This window comes from Epinephelus fuscoguttatus, linkage group LG5, assembly GCF_011397635.1.
Source record: "Epinephelus fuscoguttatus linkage group LG5, E.fuscoguttatus.final_Chr_v1".
Classification (NCBI taxonomy): domain Eukaryota; kingdom Metazoa; phylum Chordata; class Actinopteri; order Perciformes; family Serranidae; genus Epinephelus; species Epinephelus fuscoguttatus.
In genome coordinates, this window is record NC_064756.1 from 33,459,151 (window position 1) to 33,485,960 (window position 26,810).

General features: G+C 39.2%; 1 protein-coding gene across 2 annotated transcripts in view; it reads right to left on the reverse strand.

Annotated features, from left to right (window-relative positions):
- cntn5 (contactin 5) overlaps positions 1 to 26,348 on the reverse strand; it is a 135,215-nt gene extending 108,867 nt beyond the window's left edge. For both annotated transcript variants that reach the window (XM_049576274.1, XM_049576273.1), the window contains exon 1: positions 25,966 to 26,348. The gene's annotated coding sequence lies outside the window, so the exon portion shown is untranslated. The remainder of the gene's footprint in view (positions 1 to 25,965) is intronic.
- Between the last annotated feature and the right edge of the window lie 462 nt (positions 26,349 to 26,810).

The following is a 26,810-nucleotide window of genomic DNA, read 5'->3' on the forward strand; positions in this document are numbered from 1 at the left end:
AGATTACTGCTTATTACTTATTATCAATAGAAAGTAAGCAAGTTGTTAATTAATTAAACAGTATGGGCTGTATAACATTGCAGTACAAGAAAAGTCACTCTCCCTTAAAAAGACTTAATAAGTATGGTCTATTCTTATGTAGCAACACACAAAACTAAAAATGCCCAGATACATTAAATTCCCTTTAACTCATTATGTGTTCCCTATTTTCAAGTAATGGGTTATCCATTGTAAAGAATGGAGGTCAACTGAGATGCACATACTTTATTCCCATTCAATGGTAGAAGAATAAAGTCAGCACAAGCAGAAATATCTCCTTTAATAAAGTACCTCTTCAGAGATTTTCAAACATATTTATTCAAAATCTACTGACTCATCAGTGAAGAATAGGGTCAGTGTATTGCAGTAGTTGTGTGCTCTAATAGCTTTACTAAGCATGAAGTGGAGACAACTTTATAATGGGAAACTTGTGTGGGTTAATATGTGTCAAACTACTAGTGAAAGACCTCACTTTAAAATGGGGAACATATTGTGAGTTAGAAAGACTTGATTTTGAATTATTTGGACACTATTAACACTTATAGTTTTGTGTATTGTTGAAAAAGAATAGATCATATTCATTATGTGTTATATGTCAGGGGGAATGACTATTATTGTGGCACTACCACCTAAAGGTCCACACAAAGCATATTAGGATTTTAATCAATCAACAACTACATTGTTTACTATCAATTAGCCGCAATTGGAAGGTCATTAAATCAAAACTTTTAGTTAATAGCCTAGAAGTTGTAGAATATGGTCGTGCAGAATAAGGCATTTATTAAGTGCTTAATTAAGGAATAAGTGCTTTGTGATGACTAATAAAGAGTCAATATGCCACTAAATTGCAACATTAAAAAGCAAGTTAGGGTGAATATGTGTACCTCAAGATAAAATGTTGCACCCCATCCACTGAAGTTTAAAAAAAAAAAAAAAAAAGAAAGAAAGAAACAAAATGAAATAAACTTTTTAAATGTCTTGTAAAAAAAAAAAAAAAAACAGCAAACATTGCTTCGAGCCATTTTTGTATTTCACCCTATACAAGCTACTAAGCCCTTCAGAGTCTCGTTACACTCACTGGAGGTTTTAATCCAAGTGCAAGGGGATGAAGTTAAAACATGATAATACGGGGATTACTCTCACCACAGTTTCACTCCTTTGACCAAAACAAGCCCTTTGTTAAATGGACATATTTTCTAGATTAGCCTTTAGCTAAGCCATGTTAAAGCAAACTCTTAAAAGCAACTAAGAGGAGGGACCAGGTGCAGGAGGGGATAATGGTGAAGGCTTTTCGATTGGAATTTTACCATTTTCAGTCCCTGGACTAGCAGGAAAATACGTCTGAAGGAAGCACTACAGATAAGTAACTTAAATTGAGCTCTTCTCTCCCTCAGTCAATACTAATGGGGGTACATAGTGGCCAGTAGTGAAGCTAGGACATCTGTAATAGATGAAAAAGGGGTTAAAAATAGAATTAAAGCAATGTACGCAGCCTCTATGCTTCAAGGCAGGTTGTGTATCGTATGTCCCACTATCAAGCCCCTCAGTTGGTCAACTTCCCGCTCCTTCACTTGTCACTCATCTTGATGAGCTGTCTGAGCAGAAACGGCATATAGCCTGGGGGTGAGGTAAACAGCATCTATAAAGCCATCAGAGGTGTTGTAGAAGCAGGTGGCAAATGCAGCCAATCTGCGAGAGATGTCAACGTTCACTTTGTTTTGGAATGGGCCCTGTCAGCTGCACATTTATACATTCTGCTCTGTTGGTATGTTCTAACCATTGTTCCCTTTGATGTGGCTAATAGACTCTTCAACTGTGCCTGATTCATAAACAATTAAAACTGAATGCAGCTCAAATCATTTTAAAAGCCCATTTCAGGCAAACAGCGGGAGGTCAAATTAATAAGTTGCATAATTTATTTGGTGAAAAAAGTTAACATATTGAAACCACATAGTATTTCATAGAATCAGAAGACTTCCACAGATTTTTGTTTTCTTCCATCACCTCAACATTCTGCATATATCTGACTCAGGTCCAGCTTATCAATTAAATATCCCACTATCTACTACCTTCATTATTTTTTCATCACACCTAAAGCGTTCTAACGCAACTGCCTGCAGCTATTAAAACATATACCCACGACACTTGCTGCATTTGGATCAGAGAGACCTGTGGGAGTGCTGCATCAATACACACCTCCACGATAGATAATGCAATCAATTCTGAAAGCAAAATATGAAGGTAACTGCCTTGTGCATTACACTTAACAGTGGAGTGGGAATGTCTCCTTCCCACATTCATTGTGATGTTTATATGTTGTTTCTTAGAATCTGTTCTTTGTGTGAACGGAGAATAAAAGAAAATATTCTTTCACGACTATGGTGAAGTGGTACAGAAATGTAAAATGCATAACATTCTCACATAGACAGATCTGTTGGTTGGTATGTCCCTGAAACAATTAGAAAGTAAAGACTTTGACGTGACGTGACGTCAAATATTTCAGACAAATTGAAATTAAAAAAATAGTCAAAGTGGTTTATTTTTATAAATATTTCTATAATTACTGAAAAGTTTCAGATGGTGAAAACTTGAAATCATCAAAGCAAGGTGTCAACAAGCATTCCTGTCTCCTAGAAATTATGTTTATATACTGCTAATTTAAAATAACAAATGTGTTTTGAGGGAACGTAATGCCAACCAAATTATATTTTCTGTTAACATAATAAAGAAATGTTGCTAATTAGTGTATCTGGCAAGTCACAAAAACTCTACATGTCCAGTACTCACTACAACCACCTTCATGTGAATCCAGCACAGTACATACATGTAGTGTTCCTCAAAAAAATGTTGTCTTTGAACTTAATTTTGGCAGCAACAATGCTGTCACCACAATGTAATTATAAAAACAGTTCAGTAGTATAAAAATGTAATTTCCAGGAGATGTCCCTGTTTCCTCTAATAAGGCTCTAATATGCTTAATGACATGTCTGCATCCACCCCACACATCAAAACCAGAAAGGCTCTATTTTGCCTGAGGAAATAATCCAGAGCATGAAACATTCACTCGCTTGTGTAACAGAACACTAAGCTGCAACAGTTCTATAGGTAACCAGTTTATTCCATTACCACACTAAACATCTTGGGGATATGCAGTACTGCACTATACCGGCTTTCAGACTATAGCTTACTTAAGACATCTTCTCTATCATCCATAAGGCTATGGCAAATGTATTGTAAACACCTGCTATACTGCCCAGCCCGAGGTGGAGTTACTGTCGATGAAAACAAAGCAGGACTGACATCCATGTGTGTGTGGTTTGTGTGTGTGTAGTGAAGAATCAGTAAGCAGGTAAAAACTGCACTGTCAGATTAAAATGCCCACACTGCTTGGAAAAATAAAACTCTCATTTGAGAGCCATGGACAACCAGCTAAAAATACCTACAGCAGCAAGCTATGTCGGCATAGAACATTCACTCACCAAAAGACATTTAAACATGGACAATTAAATGTGTGCCCCAAATGACATTTTAATTTAAGGATTATTACAGACTATAGCTGATTATTAAGCAGCATTATCTTCATTTCATTTACTGACCACTGAGAGGGAAACACCTTTACAACATGTTATTTTTGCAATATTGCCTTCCGCAGCTTAAAAAAAAATTGAATGTGAAGAGTCTGTCCTTGAAAAGCAGAGTCAGACTGTAGTCATGATGTCATTTACGGACAAATCCTGGAGCTGCTTCATAGACAGTGAATAATGACACAACTCCTGGGACATGATGACAGCACCCATGGTGATTTTACTGGGACACGGGGACGTTTTCTGAATCACAGCTGAAAGCCCTACATTCAAATAAAACTCATTTGGATGCAATATTTAAAACGAAAATCCTCTGAGCCCACAGCATCATTCATTAATTCAGTCGCACTGGATCAGCTCCAAAAAGGTCACCTGGTGACATCATGATTCAAGTCTTGATGCTCAGCTTTGCAGCTTAGGGAGGCACTGTGTTTGTAGATATGGGATTTGCTGTTCAAAATATTCTGAATAGCATGGTGTAAGCTATGTTTAGAGTACAAATCCTTTTCAATAATGTTTTTTCATTAGTATCTATAGACATTTACAAGAATTCTTTAATCGCATAGCTTCCTTTCAGCCATCATTTACAGCCTATTCAGTTTCAGATACAGTCTGACATTGATGAGAAAGATGTAACAGCATCCTGCAGCCTGTCTAACTACAGCAACATGAATGTTCCTGATCAGTGTATTATTGTCCCTGATAAGCATTACAGGCATACAGTCTAAGAATGGAACAATGCTGGCTATCATCATTCCCAAGAAAGATGACATCGTCCCAGCCTTTTAGTTATTCATAAAATTCTCTATTGAGTCTGAAGACAGACCGAACCCCCTCAAACAATATTCAATCCAACTCTGGGGATGATGTCTATTAAAATAGGGTCATTGATGGTTATCCAAATGGGTAATGAAAATCTAACTGGGGTAAACACTTTGTTAATTATTTGGTCTTTAGGAAATATGCAGTGTAATAACCATCAGTGCTATGTCCTGAAGCCTCACTGAGCTCTTTTCAATCGGTCTATTCATGTATCTGCTCACTGCTACTTGTGATGCTTAACCGTCCATTCAGCTGGAAAGCATGTCTAGAAGTTTGTGTCAGATCATGCCCCAAAACCTCCGAAATTGGAGTGAAAGTACAAACTGGATGATTGCTGCTACTATTTGTATCAGAGATAACTAGAAGGGCACTCGGAGAGCGCAGACGTCCACCAAGGCAAATAGTCCAGGGTTCTACGATAGGCAAATCTGCAAGGGCAGCCACCTGTATATGTCTAGATATATCCCAAAAACTATTCCCAAACTATATGACTTATGTCAAAATATGGTTATGCCTAGCTGAAGCCATCATCGTCGTTGTGGATTGATTATGTACTTCTAGATTGCGGTCAGTATTATTGCTTGCTGACATGAAGTGTTAAGTCTGAACATTTTTTTTTTCTCTTACTATCTCTGGTGAAGGTTTTTGAAGAGTATGAGCGGGTGAGTGAGTGAGAAGGAGTATAATTAATTGGGTGATACATGTGTATTTATGTTCCCACAGCCACACCTTAGCTTAAGAAAACAAGTGTTGTTACAGTCGTGGTGGTAAAATTGTGCTGATTCTCCCATGAAACCACAGTCCCCTAGTGCTCTGGTGGCGATGCTCTTCAGGTGGCCCTGCTCTTCTGGTATCGCCGCTCTGCTAGTGACCTGCTGCTGCTTTCTGCCTTCTTTATTCATTTTCCATTTGTCTTAGTCTATTTCTATCGACTGTGTTGAACAATTGAATTGTCTGATGGTACAAGGCGAATTTTGCACACAGGCTGTTCCATAATGTTACTTGATGCTTTAGGGGTTTTGTTGTGTTTTGCTTATGGTGCTCTGTTGTGTGCTGGTGTTATGTGCAATACATGGATGGCTGATGTCCAATACTGTTATGTGTAGTATCTTTTTTTTTTTTTTTTTTTTTTTTAATTTTTATGGTGTATGCTTTATATCTTCTGGACTGTTATTATAAGGCAGCAATACTTGTGGAGCTACTGAGTCCAGAGCAAATTTCCCTACGGGGACAATAAAGTATATAGTATCCTATCATACCATAACGTATCATACAGTATCGTATTGTATCGTATCATATCGTATTGTATCGTATCGTATCACATCACATCACATCAAATTGTATTGTACCGTATCGTATCTTATCATAATGACTGCTTTCTGTAAAAAGTTTGAACAACGATATGTTGGCTATCCCAGTGGATCACTGGCACCCGAGAGCACTGATTTTGATAGAGTCGTGCATTTCTATAATTGGCTGTTTTGCCGTTATTATACTTTTGTACTATCTACTAGATCTTAAAATGTACATCATTTATTCTACCATGGCCAATCTTGCAATGTTGAACCTATACTCAAACAACAGATAATTCGATATCTAAAGAATTAGCGCCCCATAAATGGCATTGTTACATCATGAATGTAACTTAAAGCTACGTACTAAACACAAAGAGACATAGGTTAGATTTCGGCAAGTAAAGTCACGTAGTTTAGGTTAAGAAAGAGAAATATGGTTGAGCATCCTAAAGTTACATAGGTTAGGTTCTGGCAAGTAAAGTAATATAAGGGTTGGGGTTAAGAAAAGAAACATGGTGATGACATATAAGTCAAAGTTCACTTGGTTTCACATGGTCCCGAACACCTGTGTCCTGGGGGAAAGTCCTGTGTTTGTTTGACTCATCCAACGCCCCAGCCAACCTCCTCATGTGGACTTTCATTCTTTATACTACTTTCCTCTTGACTCCCATCACAAAGGTGAAAAATAATTTGCACAATCACACCGTGATACAAATTGCTCAAAATGTAATGCGTTCTTCCTTGGTCCATACAACACTCTTCCACCAAGTTTCATGAAAACCAGGCCAGTCGTTTTTCTGTAATCCTGCTGATAAACAAATTGAAAAAAACATTACCTCCTTGGCAGGGGTAATTAAGGTATTTTTTGGTAGCCTTGCAATAAGTCATCATAACCACAAAACCACAAAACTTCAGCCCTGAAAAATATTTCTCATACGCCCTCAGACTATTTAGTGCATTATAGTACAGATCCTCCGCCATCTCCCACACAGAGACAGAAGAGACAACTTTGTTCTGCCTACGCTTCACTGGTACACATTCACAGCGAATGGCTAGTGTAGATAAAAAAAATAAAATAAAAAAAATAAAAAAAATTAAATGTGACTGTCAAACAAAACGGGAGGAATTCCTGGAGATGAGTGCATATTTAACTCTGGCCTCATACCTGACATTCAGCTGACTGCTACAGTTGAGGCAAACGATGTGTGAATGTTCAGAAACAGTCTCCTATTCATTATTTGAGCAGTGTATCCGTCTCCATCTCCTCCGTCACAAGCAACATCCCAGAAACTACTGACCCGATTTTGACAAAACTTGCCTGAGTGATGTGTCTTATTCTTAAGAACCAGTATTTCACAAAATTACAATGATTTGACTAAGGGGCCCCACAACAAATGAGGGAAATCATATCTCCCGTTTTGTTTGACACACCATCGGGGATTTTTGTAGAGATGCAAATCATCGTGAGAAATTTCCTCAGACTGACACAACCGTTTCTGTTTTTCAAGACTACACAAAGTGGATGTTGCCATTATTGCCGGTTGACAGCCTTTTTTTTTTTTTTTAGGTTGTTTGTTTTTCGTCAACAAAGCAGCTCCCTGTTGTACATTGCAGGGATATCACAGTTTCAAGTCATTATCATTTAGACTCAGCCTTTGTCACTGAATCGTTCGTGTTAATAAATAGTGCACTGTCATTGTGCCATTTGAGCTGAATTCATGACATAACAGACCTCTTAAAAATGGGGAATTAAACTCCCGTGATCACTGATGACACCCTCCTGCTACCTTCAACAGATTTAAATAAGGCTATGATTAATACACTGTGATGAAGTAATGGAGACAAAGCCATTCTGTACAGTGCCCTATCCTGACTTCAGTGGGTCTCCGGACGTGCAATTATCTCTTCTGTACGTTTTGTTCATCCTTTCTACCACCCAGTATAGCTGTCTCAAGTCTCTTGCTACCACTTTTCACCCCTCAACGGTTTTAATTGTCCTGATGACCTCAATCAAAAGACAATTACCAAAGAGAAGAGCAGCGCAGGCAATTATTGTGTTCACCATGAGATAGAGCACACCTGAATGGAGCTAGCACCTTTCACAGTGGTAAAATTACATGTGCAGCCAGTGATGGCTGTCGTGATGAAGAAGTGAGCATGAAGTATGTGCCTGAAATGCTTATGTATCCTTAGAGAAGACCGAATATGAGGAGACACTGACACTTCAAAGCCCAATGAGCAAGGTGCTACTGTTTGAAGTGGCACACATACATGAAGTTATGTGGAGGAATTCAGGGCAAGCCGCGATGAGTTGGAAAATAGGTTAAGAGGGACTGCAAGCATACAGACATTTCTGCTTTCTTAATAAGTAACTGAAACTAATTTTCACAGATTTTGGAAATTCTCTGGACATTACTTTGCAGTCGGCCAGTTATCGATTGTGCAGATTGTCACTGCAGTAAAAATGAGGCATATTCCGTAAGCCTAAATTATCATCATGACATGCATTGTCTGAGGTTGTTAAAATCCATCATTGTTTCAAGAATCAATGCAGAGGATGCACAGCGAGGCTGGTGAAATGACAGTCATTTCCTGGACTGAGGGAGGAGTAAGCCACAATAGTGTTCATCATCTCTGCAGCTGTTGGGGATTATAGGAAGAGGAAACTGTTGTTTTGTGTATTTATGAAGAGATGGACAAATCCATGTCACAGAGAAAGACAAAAAAGTCTAATAATGAGTTAAACAAATTTTGAAATGTCAGTTTTAAATGTCACCTGTCGCCATAACATCCTAATAAATAAACAAGTGATTTATTCATACTGATGCGCCCTATCTGTGTTTTCCCACTCACCTCTCTCTTTAAAAAATGTTGCATCTAGCTATTTCCCAATGGCTCATAAATCAAAGCACTGTCTTCCAAATAGTAAGAAAAGTAAGCTGGTATGGCCTTCTTTATATACAGCACAGCATTGGTGATAATACTATGATTTAAAGAAATACTTCACCCCCAAATGACCATTTATATATCAGTTAATCATCCTGTATTACACTGAATTTGTGAGGAAACTTTCTGCATGCATGAAAACAATTCTTGATTAATTAAGGGGCACATGTTTGACAACTGCAAAACTGTATCAAAACATCAATTTACAAACTCTCACACAACTCGTGCAGTATCATCCAAATCTCATTTATCCAGGCATATGCTCGGTAATCCCCAAACACATGCATTGTCGCTAAAATCAAGAGTTTGTAAATGGATGTTTTGATAGAGTTTTGTTGCTGTTAAACATGAATTCCTAAGACTTCAGTTCATCGAGATTCTTTGCTCACTGGAGGCATGCTAGAAAATCTTTCTTCTTAAATGCAACATAACACGAGGTGAGTAATTGATACATAGATGGTCATTTGGGGGGTGAAATATTCTTCTAAGGCAATTAAGCACCTAAGAAGGCAGTGATATGCTTACTTAAAAGAGGAATTGATAACACTAAGTAATATCACACCATGCTCAGTATAATGTGTCTTTTAAAATGCAATAAAAAGCTCGACCAGTTTTGATTCCAACACGGTCTTATTCTTTGTCAATTTATGTCTTTTTGGCCCATTTTACATTACAACGCTCTATAGATAAAGTGTGATATTTACATAAGCAAGTGGATCTCTTCTTTATCTGTACTCGAAGCGCAGTTATAAAAAAAAAAAAAAAAAAATCAAAAAAAAAATAAAAAAAAATCCTGAAACCGATCAATAAGCCTTAGATGAAAAGTTTCTCTGGAACTGACTGCGGCTGAGTCATGCTGCTACACCCAACCCACTCCATTTTGTTGTGGCAGGGCAACATTGTGCGTTTTCCTCAGTTATCTCCTCTTTAAAGTGAGCACTAGATAACAACATTGCCGCCAAATATCAGGGCTTGCTCTGTTATTGCAGAGATTTGTCATTAAAAGAAATTGAAATCTTTGCTGCTGTAGTTTAAAACCAAACCAACTGGTGAAACACCTGAAGGAAAACCTCTTCTTTTGTGTGTGGACACAAACCTAAACTAAAAACTAAAAATTCTGCCAAAGCATTTTATTGTAAAATTGATTGACAGAGTGTTGTTTTATTCACTGAGCAACCATCTGAAGCCAAGCATAAGCACTTCTGACACCAGCTTGCAGAGAGCACACCAGGCATCAGCCATGATATTCATCTTGTGAAATTAATTAGCTACACTTGATAAAAATAAGTTGCACGGATCAGTATTTAAATGAACACAGACATTGCATGACATAAAACATAATGACAACATGTGAGCATTACCTTCTAAATAATTACCCACCACATTGCTTTGAAACTCTATAAGGTCTGCAGCCACACTGGAAGCCCAGTAAGAGTGGCACCTGAGGAGACTGTTGCTACAGAAATCTTTTCTCCAAGGAGCTACGCAGAAACAGAAGATGGACACAAGATAAGTGCAGCTGTAGACCACCTGCCCTATCTTTTAAGATAGCGGCACTGCGAAGGAGGTCATAAAAATTCTGTTGCCATATTCACAGATAACTAATCACTTGTCGTCTATTCTGATAACTAATCAATATTTCCACTATCAAGTATTCAACAACGCTGTCAAGGAAGGTGAAGAAATGCTGATATATTTGAGCCAAGTGAACAAATACAGCCAACACACACATAAAAGGCACTGCAGGTGTCAGAGACATTCTTAAGAGTGAGCAAGCGATAAGCATGAATCCATCTGAAGTGGACTCATTCTTTTGAGGTGTCATTTTTGTGGACGGCAGATTATTTGACTAGATTCCCATCTGTGAGACTGCAAAAGCAGATTGTGGAGTGGCAAATGCACTAGAAGACCTGTGGCACTTTGAATGACACGTGTTTACCTCTGGCGACAGTCTGATTGCCCACACCTGAGCTTAATCGAGGAGCCAACTTTGGTCCAGTTCATTGGATCAAAGAAGCAGCTGGTAATTGGTTGGGATATGTTTCACTTTGTATGCTCTAATTTTAATCATCCTACATATTAGATAGCTCTTCTTCATTTCATATGTTTTTTTCATCATTTTTCATAATTATTCTTCCTTTTAATCATCACCAACATTTATAGACAGTCATTCTATTAATTGTGATTGTTTGGCATCCCTCTCCAAGATCAAACCTGCATTCTATCTTCCTTCCCAGTCTCATATCAACCTTATAAATCAACATTTTTATTCCACTATAAATCAGAATAAGACCTCAGTCAGAGATTTTAATGATAAATTTAATATCTTTTAGTAGCAGCAAGTTAAGCCTTTCTTAGCTTTATTAAAAGATTTTAACATTTTTTAGGGAAATATTCAGCATCTATGCAAAGAAAAATTACACTCTCTCTGTGCATGCTCACCCACTTGAGTGAAGTCAAAGACTGTCCCCAGGGAGGATGCACCACTCGCTCTTGTATTGTTTGTCATTTACGAGCGCCGTCTCCCTCTTGTCAGAGCGCTGTATCTTTCCTGAGGGGTTTTTGAACATGTGATATTCAGTAGTTTCAGGAAGATAAACAGAAAGCTCGTCTTCTGTTTATCTTCCTGTTTTAACTCTAATGTATCCTGATAAAACTCTTGCCTCAGTGCAGAAATACAGCTGTGAGCTGAAAACATCCAACACAGACTCAAGTTTGCTTATTGGACATAGCGTTGCAGCATTCTGTTTTTGACTCACCATGAATTATGTAAATAAAAGCTCATTCCATCCACTGCATGTGGCTATTTTTGTGGGTATACTTGATGTGATTGATTAAAGCCAGGAACAAAAAGCAGCAGCAATGACTGATTCAAGAGGCGTCTATCTTGGGCAAATCTAAGTTTGACAGCCAATGAGTTTGAACCCTTTGAAAAAAACAAATCAAAATACACACACACACACACACACACACACACACACACACACACACACACACACACACAGAGCATCCTGTGGGCAAAGTGCTACTGGATAACTTAAGTAGCAGAAAACTGTTGTGTGAAAGCAGGTGTGTGCAGAAACTAGCGAGGTAAGGCTGTTGGAGTTAATGGCTGACCCACTGTGATGTTAGTGTGCTGTTAATAGAAACTACAACATTAACACTTCCTGCACCTGCTTCCCAGTAAAAGCTAGACTCATTCGGTACTCCACATGAGTACATGGCTATGCTGTGTTGATCTCATCAACATCAGGTGCTACATCTCATTCTGGGTAGGTTTTTTCTTGGAAAAAAATTTCTGCTGTAAAAGACGAAATGAACTAACACTTCAACGACTCTTGCCAATGTTTAGCACACGGCGTTAGGGCTGCAGCGATTAGTCGACTAATCGATGACTAATCCACTATTAAAATAATCAAGTGACTATTTTAGTAGTCCACTAATCAGTCACCAGAATAAATGTTGCCATTGTACATTTCTGCAAACTAAATGTTTCAATTGTATGTTTCACATGTATTGGACATGTTGAAACATTGCATATTTCTATTGTATACTATGAAAATACAGAGGTTAATGTGTGGTTAGGCTTAGGCACAATAACACTTGGTTAGGGTTAGGAAAACATCATGTATGGGCTTGAAATACTTTTCAATTTTATTACTACAAACACTGCCACAATGTCAAGACCTTGTGTTAAAAAATACCTGCCTTTGTTGGTCTTGAATGAACAGCAGTCTGCTGCTGTTTGCTAGGTGTCAAACCATTCACCAACCCCTCCTCCTACTGTTGAGATATCAGCTCATGTACATGTAGTCTGAACTGTATCATACATACAAAATGTAACATATCCCCAGTTTGCAGAAATGTACAATACCAACATTCTATTCTTGTGACTTGGCCGGAATTTCCGCCTGTACCATCCATATAAATGACAATGAACGTAATGGGGCAGCTGAAAAATAAATCTGCACCTAAGAAACCACTCACAACATCAGAGACTACATGTTGCCATGAATACTAGCCAACTCAGCTGTTTAAAGTTGTTATGTATAGACAATCAAAGGGCAGCACTCTTGTCTAGTGTGAAACAGCTCACACAGCAGAAGGCTCAAAACCTGTTTTGTACAAAAGCGTGTCAGATTAAATTTTAAGTTCAACCATGTATTCATTCATAATAAGCATGCCAGATAATTACAGCCAACTAAAACACAGCTAAAAAAAAATTGGACAGCAGTCAGCAGTGGATAATCAGCGAAGGCTCAATGACATTGATGGTCGGATATCGGCTCGGTGTGTCGAGGTCCCAGTCCTTCAGAAAAGGCGGACTGTACCTTTTGTAAAGGTTGTGTTTTATTCCAAGTCTCCCATCAAATGAAGGGGGGGCAGACAGGTCATGCAACGTGCTGAATTTATTGGCTCTAAAATGGCTTGCGGGGCTACATCTGCCCATGCTCCATAAATTTCTGAGCCTAATTTGTAGATTATGCAATGCAGCCTGATATGAATTACATTGTTCAGTGGCATAATTGTTGTAATTAAAATGAAACACATTTACAGTATGACACCTATGTCTGCCAAACTGCACAACCCCTGAAAGCATCTAGCTATTTTCAGGTCCTAGACTATTTATTTCCTTGGAGATTATACACTATATGAATTACTTAATTCATTTTCACTATAAAATAAAGGCAAAATGTTTCATTACAGGAAGTGACTGGCATGCACTAAACATCCCATCAACCCAGAAATATCCCTCCATAAAATCTTTCAGTGTTGGCTAAGCTTTCATTTAACTATTGTGTTGAAAAGAGACTGTTTAGATCCCCACAAGCATGAATATATGATATGTTCAGCATCATGCAGATTGCAGAAACATAAGTCTGCCATTCTAAGCCACTGCAGACGCACACACATCCCAGTTTTGAGCACCTGAAGCTTAGCTCTTGGATGTGTCCCTATTCACAGGAAACTGCAGAACACAGGTTTTGTGTGCCACACTAATATTGTGTGAGCTCTGCTGAAAATTGAGATTTAATGAGTATGTGATCTGGCACATGAGGGGACTGTCTCAAGGCTCTTTGTTGGATTTCTACAGTTCAGGTTAACACTGTTAATACACCCACTTGTGCATGAATGTTACACTGTTAACATAAAAAATGCCTACTTGAGATGAACTGAAGGAATACTTTGTCGATTTTCAACCAGATCAGTGTCACTGTGGCTCGGGCACAGTGTGCAGATAAATTATTATATGGCACCCTTTGTGACACCAGCTCCAGGAATTTCATTGCCTGTGCTGCTGGATGACGCCAAATGCGTCACTGCGGCGGCACAGACCTGATTGAAAAAGTAAAGTATCCATTTAATCTGAATCCAGACAACTGAGGTAAGGCACCAGTGATGTTTTATTCTGTCAGGTACTATACCTACAAGCACTAACAGCAGCTATTAGCATGGATATACACAAAAAAAAAAAAAAAAGGAAAGCAAATGTTGTTACAAACGTTAATGTAATGGAAGATTAGCCAGCTGAGATGCAAAACTAAATTAAGTCTCAGACTACAAATTTAATCAAAACTAGAAACCATCTTGCAATGGGATTACACCAGCGGAAGTACAGCAATTAACGACTTATAACAAAAGTGGTTCAGGGGCGCAAGGTACCATTGCTCAGACCACACCCATCTTCCTTTACTGTGATCTCAACTATACACCTGTAAAGTTTAGTGGCTGCATCTTGCATGGTTGTGACGCTATCGCAATGACAAACTCCGCACATGGAGAGACAGGCAGACATATAAACACCAGGCAAAGCACTCAAAATGGCTTCTGTGGTAGTTCCAGCTACATTTGGTGTCTTTAGCACCACATTTTGCCATAATGACACACACACAGGTTCACAAGGTGAAAACAATACCAGCCCTGCTGTCCCAGCTGAAAATAACACCTATCAGTTCCTTTTTTTTGCACATTAGAATAACAATGAAATCATAACTTATCACAGAGCATCACTGTCAGCTACACACATGTCCCACGTACATTTCAAACTCAATCTTCTGCAGCTGCCTCTCACAATTTTTCTCTTCCATATGTTGCAATATATCTAAATATGACATGTTTCCCTCTGCATACTGACATTATATACCTTCACTTATCAGTCTTTGCCAAAACCCATTAAACGATTAAACAGCACAGGTACAAACTGAGATCTCCCCTGATGACATACTACAGGCAAAGAGAAATAGTGAAGGCACAGATGGTCTTTTAAAAGTCCTTGCTTTGATGGTACAACCTCTGTGAATTAGCCGCGATTCTTTTAATCCTGATTAAAATGCATGTTTTGATTTATGTTGATGTCTGAGTGAATGCAGACAATTAAGGTAAAAGGCAACGATGCACACTGAGTGGCAGGCTGGCAGGAGGAAACCAACTATATTATATTTGTTGTGAAGGAAAGGTCACATCTAACATAGCCATAATGTGACCTGATTTCTCCTGCCCTAATCAAAGGGCACATGTTGCCATGGTAACTATAGTAAAGTATAGTAGTAAAGGTGTGTTTGGAAAAACTGTAACCTTCCTTCATCCTCTAAAAATGGCTTTCATAGAAATGTGACAGTGTTGTTACAGAGATCGGCGTTGTTAACGTGTGGTCACCTTTCAAATGTCACGGCTGAAAAAAAGTAAAGCACAACAGTCACTGAAATGTAGCTGGGATTTTCTATATTACACACTCATCCCCGGTGCAATTTGGTCCAGTCCCATGGCACATTTGTGGCAATGATATATAGATCTAATTAATTCTCAATTTATTTGAATGTGATCTCCACTGTCTGGCTCCCTGGGGAATCAACTGCTGTCATCTCTTCTATGGAAAACACAATGTGACGACTTGCTGGTAACGTTAGCAGCTGAATTGGAGGGTTCCATTTCACATGATTTTCTAAATCCGTGATTATTAATTGTAATGAAAAAATTAAAGGTAATCATAAGTGTGATTATGATGCACCAATAATAATGTGATTCATGCCAATAGAAACCTTAACCCTCAACTCTAGGATTCAAAAATTGGATTCACTCAGTCAAACTGCATAGACCAAAACATCAGCCCGACTAGAATAAATTCCAAAAAAAGAATCAACTTTTAAAACGGTACAGTATGTAGCCGAAGCATATAGTTTGTGTGTGTGAATAAGTAAATAAATAACATTTTACCACAGTTAAGAAACTTAACTTATCTTCACCAACAGTAGCATGCATCAGCACAAGAGAGGATCCTAAAATGATTCCTCTCTTCAGACTTTCAATATGTTTAGCTTACAGATGAGCACTGGAACATCAGTAACATTAAAGCTGGGCATACACTGTACCATTAGAGTCTAATTCTGACCTGATTTATTCATTTATTTCAGAGTTCGACCAGATTTCAGCTTCATTGGGCGTTGTTTGCGGTGCAGTATATGGAGGGGAGCGAGGACCGATGATGACCCAATCAGCCGCTCCCAACCACCCTTCGAACATTTGAATGAATTTCTGACATGTTAGAAATATTGGTTGTTCATCGTCAGGCTGACACACAGTTAAAGCTGAGCCATATTCCCCAAGGTTAGTCCTTTTTTCGCACTGAATCAATCGTACAGTGTAGCATAAACCTATAGTTTGTTAGTGCTGCTAACTTGCTAATTTGTGTGTGTGTTTGTGTGTGTGTGTGTGTGTGTGTGTGTAAGAGAAAAACAAAAAAGAAAGGGAGACAAATCCCATTTATGCAGGAATGTACTTTTAAGCTCTTTTTGGGACGTCTGTCTTACTGATGTTATGAGAACAGTCCACGGGGCCAACAGACCATTTTATTGTCTATTTTACACGTACAGCGTGAGCGCTCAGGATGTGGCTTGGCGATCAGACTGTACAGTGTAAGCACATAAATCATGAGCTTTGGCTTTACTCGCAGAAGATTTACTCATACAGTGGGAGTTGGAATTAAACAACAACATTTAACAGGCTCAAATCATACGGTGTGTATGCCCAACTTAATATAAGCTATAAGTAAAGAGAAAACACTGGCCGGATGGTCTGACTGATCTTTAGTTGGGCCATAAACTGAACTGCAGTATCTGTACTGCGCCTTAATCTTCACCCTGCGTGCTCAAATTAGACAGTGAACAGTATATGTTTCATGCGGAAGGAAATGCACTTGACACATTTATTAGACTTCAAGGATACACACAGTGCGTTCTGGTGAGTAATGCTGAATGCAAACATAACTTTTGTTTGTTTACCAGAAAACTCCCCAAGGCACTTCAGGCAGTCGACTCTCAAGACTCTTAAAAATCAATAAACTGTCCAGGCTTATTCAAACTCCCAATTTATTTTCATATCACACAAATATGAGCTGAAACTAATAGCCGACTGGATGGCAAGTAAAGCTCAGTCAGATATCTAAACCACAGAGAAGTGCAATGAAAAATGGTTGATGACAGAATATGCAAAATTTAAATAGACACGGAATAAAAACAGAATGGTCCTTTAAAACATTTGAGTCCACTCCATAAATGTTCTTCCTTTGAACACAACTGATTAAACTAGCTGGATACAGGAGATACATGTGTGTCTGTTGCAGATCAACATACTCGTCTGTGCAGCAGATGTTTTAAGATGCTGATTAATTACAAACTTCCAGTTGTTGACCAGTTGGAAGCTGCTCGTCAAAAGCTCTAATTATTCAGCAAGTCAGCCGAATAATTTCAAAGCTACATTGTTAAGTGAAAGTTCTTTTTAAACAGGCTACGGCCTCAATGGTTTTTATTATTTTGATAGTGTGCAGCTGCAATTTGCTTTTTCAATTTACATATCTGCTCACAATATTGTTCTGTCATCCCTGGCTGTCACATTTCCCATTAATCTCCCATTATGTTAACTATTACATTTATTGATCTGCTGGGCTGCTGGAAAATGAGACAATTCAGTAGCCTCTCACCCGTTGCTCACAGGTTGCTTATCTTATCATTTTATTAAGAGCTAATCGTTTTGGGAGACGTTACGAAGACGGTTGAACTTTGACTTGTGAATTAAAATGTCAACCATGTGAAAAACTGACTGCGCACATTAAAATGATGGCTGAGCTGCCATGAAATGCCGAACAAAAATAATTTAAATCATAGAGCACTGCCCAAACCGAGGTTTATGTAATATTACAACATCATCCTTTTTTCTTCCCAGGACCACCGCAGCCATGATGCTACCCAGAGCAAGCTGACAGCTGATAAAGAAACAGTGTAAAACCAAACAGCATTCCCCACACAATAGTAGCTTTGAATAAAAGCTCCACAGAGCAGCTTGCTCTCCTTTATTTACTATAAAATGCTCCAGTGCTTCTGTCTTATCTTAATGCCTAATGAAGCTTCACATCATCCTAATATCTGGAGGACATTTTACCGGTTTTAAGTCCTGCATTTGTTAAAGCATGCATCCTGTATACTGATGTGTTCCTGCAGAATATGATTCAGGTTCCCTGCTAATGCTGCCAGTTCACATTTAAGTTGGTCGTTCACTTTGGTTATAGTATCACACCACAGTTCTCATCATAAAGTCACTGGTAGAAAATATTAAATCACCAAGCATCAATCATTATCCATTCATATGAGCGCTGCTATGGCATTACAGAGCAATACTGAGGAAATGATTCTACATCTACCTCACTTTGGTATGATAAATCCAGCGCTTGTCACAAGACGATGAACAGGGAGGTACTGCACAAGCACAGCTAGGCACAGCAGCCCTGTTAGTTGTATCCTGACAGATACTCCCATACACATTTCATCTCTCGGGAGAAAGGAGGCATGAGAGTGGAACGTGGCAACTCATCATGAGCCTGCAGGATGCATGACTTAGTACTGTAAGAAAGGTGACCTGAAAACATCCCTCCTACTGTTAATGTACAGCATCCATGCTTCCTTTTCAAAAATGCCCACCAGGCAGTGAGAGACATCGCTGTGCATCTTTACCTTGGGTAAGTGGACACTGAGAAGGCCTTGACTAAAAATCATCTGAGAAATATCAAGCAACATTTTGACCTCCAGTGTTACTTTTATGGATTTAAAAACTGTTTTTGTTCAGGAAGACCTCACATTACACTCTAGATGGCAAAAAAAAAAGAGAAAAGGTTTTGAAAAGCCTTTTAATGGTCCGTCGTGAGCCAACCAAATTTTACTCATCTGATGCTTCCTCACTTACAGTCTCACAGGAACATACAACGCAAAGAAATCAATGTTATGGCAGGTAAAAATGAAAATCCCAATAAAAACATGTGAAAGATGCAACAACACAGGATTTAAGATCCAATAAATTACTGAGAGTCTAATCTGCAAGGATGGGGCATGTTCTTTGTTTTAAGACATGCTTTTACAAGAAGCTCAGAAGCAATTTCACATTAATGAGCTAGCAAAGAGGATTGTTCACCAACCGGGCCTAAAGACATTTTCATTAGGGGGAAAGATCAAAATGTAAAAAGGTAATTATACATAATCAGGTGTAATAACAGAAGTTACATGAAATTTCATTGATCTCTCGAGGTGCCTTTGATTTCTGTCGACACTGCCGATGCTGGCCCAGAGTTACTCACTATGTCTTTGGAGGTTTGACTTATTAAGATAGCACAGAAATAGAGAAAGACTTGTTAAGAAAGGTTTGGTCTCCAATGAATTTTAAGTGGGGGGAAAAAAAGACACCCCCAACTAATTCTTTAGGGGGATCAATGCCTTGTCTGAGGTAATGAGGAACAGAAATAAATGTAGAGTATGAAAGGGACTGAGAGTGAGATGCTCTCTTATGCTATTGCACTGAAGAAAACAAGGCAGATGCTTCTGGCACCCAAGGTAGAATAGCCAATGTGGCAATTTACACACTAGTGTATATAGCATTATGGCAAATGCAAGCACCCAGATGTCCATAGCCAGCAATGCTATTTACAGCCAGGGTGCGAATAGCCAATGTGGCTATTTAGAGTGTATATTCCTGGGCGTCCTCGCAATATCGAAATATGGCGTTAACACAAACAGGTCTACTCAGCTATTCTGCAAAAGTTTATGTGTATTCAGCAGCGTTATACAGCCTGAAAACTGAAAATAATAACTCAACTGGGTCTGAAAATAATAAATCTGCAATGATTCACATGGGACTCAAACCCTGACCTCCTGTGAGACTATCATGTGCTTTAATCACCCACCACATCTTGCTACCTCAGTGGATAGTGTCACTATTTGTGCCACCTTATCTGACTCTCTGGCAGTGCATTTGTAAGGGTTTCTTATAAAAGTACCACTTTAATCTGAGAGAATATTCTGGATTGACGAGTACTGGCCCTAACCGTGACCTCTTTGCCCTAATCCCAAACTTAGACATGTCAACATCATGAGTGCTAGTCAATTACAGCACGCAGTGGGATCCATAAAAATGAGATGAGATGAGATAAAATAATCCTATATTAGTCCCACACCGCAGAAATTTGCATCATCACAGCAGCAAAAGGAAAACTGCAAAACAAGAAGCATCTGTAAAAAACACAAAGCTATATAATAAATATGCAGCAGTAAAAAAACACAGAGTAATATAATACGTGGACAGTAAAATAGCAAACTGTAATCGAAAAGCTGAATGGCTGAATTCACATTATTGCACAAAGGAGGTATAGATTGCACACTTAAGTATATACTGATATTGCACCTTTACAGGCCTTAGGGATGAGTGTAAATAGCCAAATGGCTGCAGTGTGATTATTCTCACAGACACCCCTCCCACCCCCGCCCCCCTTCAAAAAAAAAAGGATTTTTAAACAGGTTGACCCAAACATTATGCATGAGCCTTACTGTCTGCCACACAAAGTATTGTTTGCAAATGCAAAAATAATCAAATTATGCCACAACACGAATCATACTTTTTTGACTGCCTCAAACCTGAAGGTCAAAAGTACATCAGTAATTTCAGCTAATCTTTCATTTTGTACTATCAGCATGATGCAGATATAGCCTTAGACCCTGTATTTGACTGTATTTGACTCCCCTGAAACTGCAGAGCCCGTTTTTACACCTTCATCTTACTAATCTGTCGAGAGCATGAGATTGTTAGACGTTGGGAAGATAAAAAATCAAAGAGTGTTGTGCTTCATCATGGCCCTGGAAGATAAGGCCCTTTACTGTCACATAAAATCAGGAGCTGCCTACTGAAAAACACTCCATCCCCAGGCTATTCCCCAACATCACCATCATCACTACTCTCTCCATACCATCTCCACAAATACTTGGTGTTCACTTCACTGACAAACTATTTCCACAGACAAATCAAACCTACTACCACCTAAGCCTATTTCAACACATGAGTAATGTGACTGAAGAAGAAATCCTTTGTGTGGAGGGTGGTACTGTAGATACATGTTGCTATGTTGTCCTGATAACGGCCAGATTTTAATATCTTAACAAATAAGGGCCACGTATTTTCAATCAAAGGTCTGTCTTAATTCAGATTCCAGTAACAACAAATCACACTCCTTCATTCCATACATGCAATTAATAACCTTTAACATTTTCACAACCACCCATTTAAGCTGTGGCTCAGAGGAGCCCTGCAGGTATCTGCAGATGACTTGCTCGAAGTTAACACAATGAGGACAGCACAAAGACAAACAGATAAAGGGGCTGCATAATTAACCAACCTGAGGCTGTGAGACATATTAGCTACCAAAACAAGTTATTTCAGCCATTTAGATCAGCTGCAAAAACCAAGAAAGAAGGGAAAGAAGACCCACACAATGATGCTGTCATCTCACTCATTATAATTAGATTACTGCTCAACATATGTACACATTTGTCATAGTGCAAGGATTTATTGTACAATCTGCTGGCTGCATCACAAGAGCAAGATCAGAGCGCTAACAAAAAAATGCAAGATGAAGATATGAGACTGAAACTGTTTTCCATAAGAAGGATGCAACACTGTAATCAAATTAACAGTGCCTCTTTTGTAGTTCACACATGCTTCGGCATGACAACATCAGTGTGACTCGAGATTGTCTGTTTGACTCATTGGACATCAAATCCAAGTCATTCATAACAGTGACAAGTGGAGGAGGGTGCTGAAAGTCAGTCTTTTCTTACGCAGATGCTTCTGAGCAATTATATAAATTAAGTTGTCAGATGGGTCCTGAGGGACGTTTGTCTTCCAGGCTCCGCAAGACCAGTGGGCCTCCCTCACAAACAAAGTGCTAGATAGGAAGGCAGCCAAGGAAGGGTTTGCCACTGTCAACATTACCAACATTTCTTAAAAAGAATGTCTTTAATCTAACAAATGCATGTCATCTCAAATCTTACCAGGGAAACATGCCCAGGACATACATTCTTAGTCACCGTTGTGTTTGGAGAGCAAAATTACACCATTGCATTCTCTGGACAGTGAAAAATATGTTGTTTACAGATTTCAGGATGCCCAGCAATTTCCGAACACTTCCTAGCTTTCACTTTTGTCAACGCACATAGTGCTCTGTATACTGACTCAGTACTCTTTATACAGCCTGTGCAGTGTGATACCATATCACCGTCTTTGAATATATTCCCCAACATCATATGAAAAACAGACAACGGGGACACGTTGAGTACGCAGTGCTATCTGCAAGACATTTTTGTCCCCTTTCCATTTATTAGTTTCAGATTTGTCAGTGAAAATAGGACTCCCTTGGGTGCGATTGTCTCCGTGAGACAGTTTCTATCCCTAGCCCCTCCCTTGTCAATGCTGGTATGCATTTTTCTCAAGTGTCCCAAGGGCCTCGGAGGGTTCGCCTTCACCAGAGTTGTCATTTTCAATTAGCCATACTCTAAATCCATGTCTGTTGGCCCATGTCAATAATCATTTCATTTAAGAAGATGGGACAGCTGTAACTTCAAGACATATTCAATTTCCATCAAGGTTAGCCAATCTACTCATTTGCATTTCATCTCGCACCTGCCCCCAGGTGGATTTACAAACATTTTAAGGCATGTATTGCAAGCAAATAACTGATTTACATCTGATAAGGATAGGGGTAACCTCTAACGCGTGCCAAGTGAAACAGGCACAGCTGTTCGTTCCCTCCATCTATTCCCCTGATATGCAGGTGAAGCTCCTTTTGATTAGAACTGTGTCTGGCGACTTTAACTATACATCTCTTGGTGAGATGAAGCGTTTTCAGATGATCTCCGGAAATTAAACTAAGCGGTGGAGTGGGCTGATATGAAAATCGTTTAAGCACATTAGGTCTCATGAAATATATATCTAGATTAACATTATGGCAAATTATAGCCCATTTGAAATCACAAGCATGCCTTCAAGTTAGACTTCCATCATTAAGTCTTAATGGACGCTGCACTGTATAACACTAACAGGAAACATGGCAGCATTAGACTGTGACGTAGGTTACATGATTTTAACACTGATTTACAGTCGTAGAGGCCCAGACACACCAAACTGACATCAAAGAGCTAGTGGTGATAAAGCCTGAATGCTGCGTCGTCTCAGGTTACCTGTGTCTCAACCAAGTTGCACCTGAACACACCACAATTGATGGATTTATAATAATAACTAGACACAGGATACCAAGATGGCGCCAATGGAGTTGCTCACGTGGGGATTTTTAAATCACTTTTTCTGCTCCAGGAAAGATTAAAAAATTTAAAACCTCTATATATCAAAAAATCATAATATAAAGACTCATATTTGACCTTGTTTGCCATTTTATAGATGCCTCTGTCATAATGGTGGCCTACGGGGAGAATGCTTTTTTGGGCAGCAGTGGATTTTTTCGCTGCAATACCATGAGTGGCCACTGGGAAAAACTGGCTGCAAGGCTGAGCAGTATTCCCGGGAGCCTGGTTTGTATCTGTCATTGAAAAAGGGCAACTGTAAGACACTAGCTAGCCAGTTAGCACATTAACAACGCAACCCGACATTGAAAGAACAATGGATATTAAGCCTACCATGTACTAGCGAACAATAACACGAGAAATTACGAAAAACTCTTTAAATAACAAGTTTGTTTTGATCTCATGCCCTCTTGACAGCTGTTTGCTTTCTTCACTTCCATTTCTACTCTTGTGCACTGAGCTGAACTGCCAATCAGAGTGATTTCACTCACTGACAGGTTCCACCAGCTACAACACCGATTCAGCATACTTAATTGGCCAAAAGAAATCAGACTAGTGCTGATGGTGTGGGGCACACCGCAAAAACTAGGGCGACAGATGCTCATGGACAGCCCAACACTGACCAATGGCCAACATTTGGCTTGATGTGTCAGGACCCTAAGATTCAAAGAAGTACTTAGCTCTGTAAATTTGAACTGACATTTATTACTTTTTGCATGGTAACATATGCAAAGCACCCTTGAGTCAAACAGCCTCAAATTCATTAACTCAAATTAAATATTGTGCCTGCCTTTATTTACTAGTTGGCGTTTAAAAAAAAAAAAGAAAAGAAAAAGAAAACACTTAACAAAAAGTCAAGAGAGCAGTTTGTGTATATAAACAAAAAGCCAAAATGATTTTGCTGAATCTACTGGAATTTCTTTGCATTGTAGCAAAAACTGTATATTGATTGAAACCATGTTGCAAAGGATATAGTACAACTACAGTGCAGCATATGTGACATACCAGTTGGAGATATACATGCTCAACTCACAGCTCTTCAAAGAAAGTGAATGAAATTGTGCTTGAAGCAAAAAAACAAAACAAACAAACAAAAAAAAAAACACTGAGTAGGCTCCTTTCCCCTGTCCATAAAACTTTGAGCATTTCAAGCATTTTTTTTTCTGTAGAGAAAATTATTACTGCAGTCTTTTTTTGTATTGTTGACCTTCTCTTTTTTTCAGCCTCTGAGCCACATGTTGGAACCGTACATCTGTCATGTTACAGTATCTCATGCTGTTTACATCACTGATGCTTCTCTCAAAGTACCACGACATTTGATTCTAATTTGTGTCAAATTCAGGAATGACCGAAGCAAGAAGAAATTAGTTTCTGTATTTTTAGGAACAGAAACTGGTCCATAGGTTCACGCTTTAAATCTCCAGCAGTCTTGAATACTGTAGTGGCATACTTAGTGTCTTTAAATTAGAAACCAGCCTTAAAATAGTATGATGTTGTGTCTAAGTGTCTCTGAATGGACCTGCATTAAAAATGAACAGACACCAAAGCAGCAGGGGGATTTAGTGACAGCAGACACACTTTTAAAGGTTGTATTTTCCTCCGGCAGACTCCATTCTATCTGCCACCACTCGGCTAATTGCTGTCATTGAGAAGAAAGTCACAAACTTCAAGAAGGGAAAAAAAAAAACGGAAGCAATATTCCTAATTGAATAATGTCTTAATAATAGCCCATGCTCTCTGTGCATCATCCAAACACAGCCCTGCAAAAGCCAAATCAATAAGATCAAACAAGAATATGTGTGCCTGAAGCCACAGTGCACAAACTGACTGTCACCAGCACAGTCAGATGATAGCATTATACTAAACATTCAACCGCAGCGAAGCCGCAAAATTAGAGTTTGGGAAATTTGCATATCTCTGATTAGATAATTCCTGTGGGTCTACTTGTGTGGTAAGTGGTGTGTTAGATGCCTCCTGTTCTGCTAACCTAAAGATGCACTCCCCAAAAAACAACAAAAAAATAAAAGGGACCTGCCTCTGCCCTTGCAGGAGAGCTCTGTTCTTTCGCAAAATATTTCCATGGATTCCTTTGAGCTCCTGTTTAAAAGCAGCCAGACCTCAAAACCCACTTCAGTGTAAATGCATTTCAAAGTGTCTCCTTTCAAGGCTGTGGAGTGTAGGACACCTTTAATTTGGGCTCAAACCTGCAGAGATTGTTTTCCTACGGCATAATAAATAGCTTCATTTGAACACTTTGTTGTGTGCTGTTGTGTGCATCTGGACACTCAACACCTCCATCGCCCACATGCTTCATTCTGACTCCAGGTGCTCCTCATGAAAAGGCAGAAGTTATTCAAACAGCATGAGGAGGAATCACCCAGACTGAAGAGCAGGAGGGTTTCAAAAATAACAATAACTTGGATATGTAGATAAATAAAATCATCCTGAACAATTCAGCTCCGTTTGGGTTGTATTTGGATTATAGTCAGCAGCACTGTCAGCAGAACTTGTCTCTGTTTGAACAACCTGCCGTCACTCACACAGCTGAGGCTACATGAGGCTACAACGTGAACAAAAACAACTGGGAACACCAAAGTAAAATACTTTACTCACGGATATTTTAAAAAGTCGTCCCTCGTTTCTCTTTTTCTTTCCTCTTCCAGGTGCTGACCGCCGTGGTGTGTCTCCCTGCCGACCCAAACAGGCGGAATGGCAGCGGTATTAAATACAGTATCAAGTCCGGGTCCTCGTCTCTGTTGCTCTATGTGGTTAGCCAGCGTAAACAGTACATCCTCAAGTGAATAAACAGCAACACACAGGCATTATTTCTTTCGGTGCCCGGCTCGTTCCCCCTCGAGCGAAACCAAAGCTCTTGTTCCACTTCAGGGAGCTTGGTGCCGGCGCTGTGCGTCGTGGTGGACGGAGCTTCGCTTTGGTGTCTCCTCAGTCAGCCTCCACCGCTGCAGCCGGCTGAGGCTCTCTCTGCAGCGCAGCATCCCGTCTCACTGGTGCTGAGGAGGAAAAAAAAGGTGGCCCTCAGTTAGTTATAAGGAGTGGCATCGCATCAGTTTGTGCCACTGCGCAGCGTCATGCTTCTCCTGGGCAATATCTGGGAGTTTGTGTGTTTGCAGGTTGTGGCCAATGTGGAAATGGGAAAGTTGTTTAAATGAAGGGAGTAAAAACAACAGATGAGTGTGCTGTGTGCAAATATGAGCATGGATGTGTGCTTCCTATTTCTGCTAACAGGTGCACACATTAAGGCTGGTAGGATTAGGAAACCAATTTTGTTTTTTAATTTTCATTTTATTAATTGCTTCATCTGCAGAGCTTCCTCTGTCGATGTCTTCCTAATTTTAGCACCTTTTTTATTATTATTTATTAATCAGTCACTGAGCTAATGTTAAAGTGGAAATAGACATTTTTGTTTTGACTTATAATTATGAGGTAAATGTTGACTA